Genomic DNA, 7563 nt, shown 5'->3' with positions numbered 1-7563 from the left:
CCATCGAGCTAGGCACATTCGTCAGCTTGTTGAGCATGATCTCACTCTTCAATCCTCGAAAAAGGATTAAAAAAAATTATATTCAGTTGAGAATAAGTTACACGAGTGGAAATACGTTAGGAAAATATACTTGTCCCTCATGAGTTGTGTAAGGACCTCAAAAAGTAATTATAATGTCTACCCCACCCATCCCGTTAAAGTCTTAAAGATTAAAAGTTGAGAGAATATATATTTATTTAATTATGTTGTTAATCATTAGGACTTGAATTTGTGATCGTCTATTTTAAATTTCATTCTTTTGAGGGACATTAGACTTATGATTTAGAAAAAGAAAAATTGTGTGTGCGAAAAATTATACTCCGTAATTCAATGATGCAACAATTCGATGAATTCCTTGTAGTAATAATTTTTTTGACAAACAACATATTTCTACTTTTAAGAAGCGTGGGTTTAAGGCACCATCGTCGTCAGTCCTATAAGGGAAATTATGACATTTCCTATATCTTATTTATTACTTATAATATCTAATCACCTCCTACATTACCAAGCAAATCCAGAAACTTCTCCTTCCATCTTCTTATACACTCTTCTTTAAATTATTATTACCTAATCACCACCTTTATTAGCAAGCAAATCTAGAAACTCCTCACTTCAGCTTCTTAGCTTGTTCTTAGAAAGTAGAAATATCAAAAAAAGTAGCTCTCTTTTTTCGATCTTCCTCTTTCTCTGTCCAAGGTTATTATTAGGGGTTTCCTATTTTCTTCAAATTCATCTGTTTTTGTTGTTTTTTCTATTGTATTTAGGGTAACAGATTTTGTATCTTCCTGCTACACATTTTTGGCTGTTTAGCTTATGGGTTTTTGGCAATACGACCTTTTGTATCTGAGTATAAAGTAGAAATTTTCGATCACTTTTTAATTCCTCCTGTTTGCTTGGTGATTCTTGGGTTTATTATTATGTTCAATTTTAATTGATAGGCATAGAGATAATGAGTAGTAAATTGAAAAATCTATATTTGGTTTTTTGGGAAGGATACGGGGTAGATTTTCTCTTTAAGTATTTCTACGGGGGTTGTAATGGTTGAAGATGTAATGATTTATGTAAAAAGTAGCCATGTTGTTGAAGCTTTTGGTGGATTTAGTGTGTTCTTTTACGGTCTTGATGTAGCATTTTATGTATTTGAAGGTGTAGGAATAGTATTGCCTTTGGAAGCTGAGATAAAAGATAAAGAAAAATTCGGGGAAAACAGTGGAAAGAAGATTTTGTGACCCGATAGCATTCCCCCCCCCCCCCCCCCCCTAGTGACCCGATTAAATGTTTGAAACAAGTATGCATATATATTTTCGCTGTTGAAAACTTTTCTTTTCTTATTCTTATAAGAAAAGTTCAACCTCTGTAATTTGCAAAGCAGTCATATAATGTGGCAGAATACAGTAACAAATTTTTAAGACAAAGAATGCTGTAATACGTTTCACAAGATATATAATTGAGTTCTCCATTTATATTTCCATAAATATTAACAGTATAGATGTACTGGTAACTTAAGTTGTTGGACTATTTTACTTCACAAGATAATTCAATAGCAGATTAAACTGCAGACCAAAAATAGAAAACTAGATAATTTCAATAGTGTTTATGTTGTGCGAAGTACATAATAGTGTTAATGTTGTCTGATTTTTGCCATTACTATAAATTTGAAACTTTCAGTCACAAATGCTTATGTCAATAAGTTTTACGGTTGATCTTATTTGTTGCAGGTTTGACTCTGTGTTGCAGTAATTGTGTACATATGCAGGTTCAGTTTGTTTGATTTAAGTAAGTGTCACTCTTCTGCATTGTTAGATTATCGTCTAATTGCTTCTTCAATTTATTTTGTTGTTATAATTATGGCATTTGCCTATCTCTTTATTTGTCGTTTATTTACTTTGAGTATAGAAAATATGTATTGTACATTTGTTTGAGTTGTTTTGTTAAAATTATCATTCATTAAAGTCTCTTTACTAAAAAATATTACTAAAATTGCAGCAATGTCAGACGATAAATGTAGAAAAGATCAAACCTCTAAAACCATAAATGCTAAAAAAAATGATAGGCAACGAGAGTTATATAGGGTTATGGCACCTGAAAAAAAGGAAGCATGTTTAGCTCGACGATGGGAGTTATATAAACTAATGGCACCTGAAAAAAAAGAGGCATGTTTAGCTCGACGACGGGAGTTATATAAGCTAAAGGCAGCAGAAAAAAAGGAGGCATGTTTAGCTCAACAATGAGCAACCAAAGCTACTTCAGTTAATCCATCATCCTTTGAAGTTAGCACTTCTTTCACAGAGCAGGCTTCCTCCGTTGTAAGACGGTCACTGCTTCTTGGTGAAACAGGTTACGCAGTTTTCCTACAACTTACAACCTTACCTAAAAAATTACTTAAGCTAAAAAGTTTTGTTTATTCAATAAACATGATCATTGTTATACCTCATTTTAACCGGGTTAGAGCGGAGTACAACATATTGGTGATTCCCATATTGCTTCGTTTTAAGGAGTCGCCACCTAATTGATTTAACGGTGAATTAGGACACCTAGATATTAACTAAGGTAAAGCTAAAACTAAACCTCTGTAAATGGTCTGCTTAACTAGTGTGATTCTAGGTAAGGGTTCTATATTATCCTAAAGGGAAGGGGTTAGGCATCCTTCAGAATCCGTTAACTTACGGTTATCCGACCAACTTAAGTTAATTAATTAAAGCTAAAGATGCAAATATAGGGTTTAAATTTTAAGAAAAACGGCTAAGAGATATGGCTAAAATTTCTGAAGGAAAATGTAATAATATTGTTTGGAAATAAGATTTATAGAAAATAATGACTTGCGTAAAATATGATTTTTAATGCTATTTAAAATAATGCTTATAAATGTCATTAAGATTTAAACACTTCTATATGATAATGCTATATATAAAATAGGGCTTGTGATTACTTGTATATAAAAAAGAGGAAGCTTAAAAATGTTATTAAAATAAAGCTTATAAGTGTTACTATTGCTTTAAATGAAAGTGTAATAACCCTATTCAAAAAATAAGATTTGTGAGATATGATAATGTGCATATAAGCAAAAGAAAAATGCAAATTTATGCCGTGTTTTGATAAATATTTACAATGACTAAATGAGGAGGTACTTGTTGACTTTGCATTTTTTAGAATAAACAAAATTAGGCTTTATTAACTACATTCGACTAAAAAAAAGTATGCATAATTGATTTAACCCCGAAGAGTTATTTATAAAAAAAATGTACTTGGATTTAGACTTGTATATTAGTGAAATCCTAAAAATTTCTAAAAAAAGTGGTAAGAAACAGAGATGATTTTTAAACCCAAAATATATGGGTATGTTATTTTGCAAATCGATTATTCCAATAAAATGAACATTATGTATGTTTATAAATAGCTCAAACGTGGAAAGAAGCTTACGGGGCTAACGACGAGTTTCTTTCTTACATTCTACCCATTATATTAAGGCTAACTCACTAAATTTTACTAGAATTCATCCAAGTTAGAAAAATAAAAAAACAAAGTAAAGGTTAGTCGAATAATACAAATTAAGTGCATAAATAAAAATAAAGGCTGAAGTAAAATAAAATGGGTTCAGCCCATTTTAAGGCCTGCTACTGCTGCTGTTCTGTTTTGCTATATGGGCTTTGACCCGGAATTTTTCATTTTTTGACGTGGATATGGGCTGGCGGGGAATGACTCGAGATGATCACGTTGGGCTTTTAGCCCAACACCGAATGCGGAACAAGATGAGTCCCTCGGACTCATATTCGACGGTCATGCATAAAATAGAAGAAAAGAAATTAGTATCTAATCAATGGATAAGGCCAGACATGAAGAAAAATAAATTCAAAACATATCAGTAAATCGTGTCTTAGTCAAATAACAAACTGCCTAACCCAGACCAAAGCATATTTTTTATGAATGTAAGATTCTGATTTAGAATTATTTCACTACTGTTTTAAAATCTACGAGCAACAACGGACTAGAAAAGAAGAGGACCTCGACAAGTCATTTCCAGCTTAAACTATGTTCACAGTTTCAACAACCAAATCAAATGATGTATATCTTTTTTATTAAACTGATCAGTAGTACTTTTTCAAACAATGCGACGATGAATCCGCGCTGGCATAGCAGCTAGTCGCCACTAATCAAATGAACAATCGGTGAGGAATAAGAACCAACCGAACCAACATACTTAATTTATTTATTTTTTCATACAACCGTTAAAAGATGGACCTTTCAGATGAGAAGTATTCTGTCTAAACAAATGGAAGCGGGTCCTATATCTATCCAAAAGTGAAATATACCTCTTTGTATGCATTTCAAGATATGAGAGTTATGTCTACTTAGTATACGACATAAATACATAGAACATAAATGTAAAGTTTTCATGGAATTAACATACAATTTTTACACAAAGATCCAAACGAGAGCAAGTTTAGAATTTCTAGAGAAGGAAGGAAACTAATCAACTATCCTTTTAGTTATGACTAATTTACCTAAATCCTTTCAACATGACAAAATTTCTAATTCTTTTAAGTTGAGGGCTGTGCATATTAGATGACTTATTCCCTATAGTCCTATACTAATATAGAATAAGCTGCTCAAGATACAACTAGGGCAAAGAGAAAAAAAATGTTCATTCATATTCGACCGTATATTTTACTTAGAATATAGTGCCAGACCACGCAGTGGACAAGTATTCAACTTGGGGCATGTTCAAAAAGATGTGTTGGACTGATTTTTTTTTTTAAAAAAAAGGTCTGGCTAAACTGTTACTTTATCACTGGAACTGCCTCACTGTTAATTGTGAGACTCAAATTACGATTGACAATTTCAAGTAGCAAAATAGTGATTTAGATAACACCAAGCGGGATTTAACAATACCAAATATTCATGCATGTACAAAACAGGACCAAATCTCTTTTAAAATCAGCGTAAAGCAATATTAGTGTACAAACAGTTCATGAGGACAAACAGGATTCCTCAAATGAGATTAAGAACCTGAATTTTCTCTTATAATCAAACAGTAGAACCAAGCTCCTTAGTTAAAACCAATATAATCCTTCTAGCAATGTCCTAATAACGAATGACGGTGAGAGGGATCATGGACTAAAATCTGAATCTCTATTCAGTTGAAATCCTTTTAAATAGAAAATCAAGCTCAAACAGCTTAGGTGAACCACATACTACTATCTGCGATACTGAGACTAACATCAAGTTAATTGCACGGGCTTCATAGTTTGAAAAGAGTCATTAGGGGAGAAGCAACAGATGGTCTTGCTCACTTAAGGAATTAGATAAAATGTCATTCCAGTTCCAGTGAAGGCAGTTTCAGCTTAGATCAATCCAAATGACCTTAATGCAGGTATAGACAGAACTAAACAAACTTTATGCGAGTAAACATCATGTTTGACAATAGGGACATACAGACAACATTTAATCCGACTCAAGTTGGCATCATTTTTTATAGTTGAATCTATTATCATGGAATCAGTACTAGCACACGCTTAAACCTATCCCTCAATCATCATCTGAGGGTTAAACATACTAACAGATATCAACAGGGGTCTAATCTCTCGCATAGACATAGTTAACCAACAATCAGACTATTTGAAGAGAGGAAAAAAAACATTTCGGTAAGAAAGCCAACTTAATTACCATACCAAAGATTTTTGTCCATTTCTTGTAACATTAATCACAGACCATATTACCATATTTTCAGTCCAACCATATTCACACCGTCTCAGAACAAACCTAACGCGTTAGATATCCACAACTCAATCATGCTTATTGTTGTTAACAAATAATCAATCTACAAAGACCATTAAACCATACCAAACTCTATCAAGGAACAACCACAGTAAATGCACAAAGCTCGCTAAGCTATATTCGCACTACTAATAGCAATAACCATATGCTAAACTGAACATGAGTGACGCAAAATAACAACGAAAGCAAACAAACTTAGATTAAATGGAGCTAGACAGGAAATGGGAAAGGTGTTCACCTTCTTCGAGTGCAGCGAAGTGGGTACGGGTTCTTCGATTCACCTCGAAACACTTGAATTTACGTTGAAACAGACCCGAATCAAACTTGGGTGTTCTTAGATTCGATGCAATACGAAAAAAAAGAAGAAAACAGAAGATCGATTTCGTGTCTTAAATCGACGTAGAACGTTGTGACGGCTGCGATCTTAATGCTTTCTCAGGGGTTCTGGTGATAAAGATGAGAGTTTTGTCGATTTCTCTTTTTGGGAGTTTTCTTTTCCAAGCTGATTCGCCACTCCTATTTATCCCTATTTTGCTTTGCATTGTCGAAATAAAAGGTGATACGCGTGGGGAACAGGGGAATGGAGACGTGGGTGTAACGTGGGAGAGGAGAGAGGCGATGGGGAACACGAGAAAATGGGGGTGTCAGAGGCGTGGGGTGGAGGAGCGTGGTGGAGACAGAGGTCTGAAACGGTGGCATGGGGGGTGGTGTTAGGAGTGTAGTGGGGGCGTGGGGTGTGTCAGAGGAGAACATGGGTGTGACAAAGGTAGTGGAGGTGTCAGAGATGAAGTGGAAGTCACGTGGGGGTATAGGTGCGGTGGAGATGGTGGAAGGTGGATGGAGTTAGGGCGATGGCGACAGAGGTGGGTGATGACGGAGGTGGGTGGCGACGGAGAGATGGATGGAGACGGCGGAGATGGGAGGCGGAGGAAGGTGCGATGGTGGTGAGCGATGAGGATGATGACGGGGAAAAGGAGAGGGAGGCGATGTGAGCTGCGGCGGAAGAGAGAAAAAAAAATGAAGGGAAACCCTTTTTTAAGGGTTTCCCTTATTTTGACGAAAAATTGGATCGGACCCGGTTCGTTTGTGGACCGGGTCGATTTTAGACCGGGTATTAAAAGAATAGGCTAATAAATTAAAACACTGATTATTCTAAAAATTGAGATAAGGGATATGGACTAGTCCAAAATTATCAGGAGTCAATCGGGCTTTAATTTGGAGTCCGGTAAGTCAAAATGCGGACCGAGTGTAAGAAATAGTTTGACTTCTAAATTTGAATAAGAGACCGATTTTGATTAACGATGTACTAAGGGTGCCAGAATATCACCTAATACGGAAATATGTAATTATAAAAAGACCCGAGTAAAAATTATATGATGTCGTAAATGACCGTGCAATAATATTTAATAACAAACGTTATCATTTAAATGTGCGAAATAAAATGCGATGTTTGTGCGGAAGTTGGTAGAAACGTCGAGAAATGCAAGTTTCAATAATACTAAATAATAGCGGCAAATAAATAGCGGTAGTAATACTGCTAATAATAATGACAATAATGATATTGGTAAAAATGATAATGTTGATGATAATGGTGATAAAAAAAAAATAATAGATATAATAATAACAGAAAATAAAAAATATTGATAATTAAAAAATGATACTAATTAATAACAATAATAAGGATGATAGTAATTAATAATAAAAATAATAACAATAAATAACAATTATTGATAATAACAAAATGATAAT

General features: G+C 34.2%; 1 long non-coding RNA gene across 1 annotated transcript; it reads left to right on the top strand.

The window, feature by feature from the left end:
* Positions 1–515: 515 nt before the first annotated feature.
* Positions 516–1884, top strand: LOC132599979 (uncharacterized). Its single transcript, XR_009567089.1, has 2 exons — positions 516–735; positions 1758–1884. It is a non-coding gene; the product is annotated as an uncharacterized LOC132599979 (long non-coding RNA).
* The last annotated feature ends 5679 nt before the right edge of the window (positions 1885–7563 follow it).

The sequence above is a fragment of the Lycium barbarum genome, chromosome 6 (assembly GCF_019175385.1).
Source record: "Lycium barbarum isolate Lr01 chromosome 6, ASM1917538v2, whole genome shotgun sequence".
Classification (NCBI taxonomy): domain Eukaryota; kingdom Viridiplantae; phylum Streptophyta; class Magnoliopsida; order Solanales; family Solanaceae; genus Lycium; species Lycium barbarum.
The sequence above is the reverse complement of the archived record's forward strand: the minus strand, read 5'-3'. Positions and strand labels throughout refer to the sequence as shown.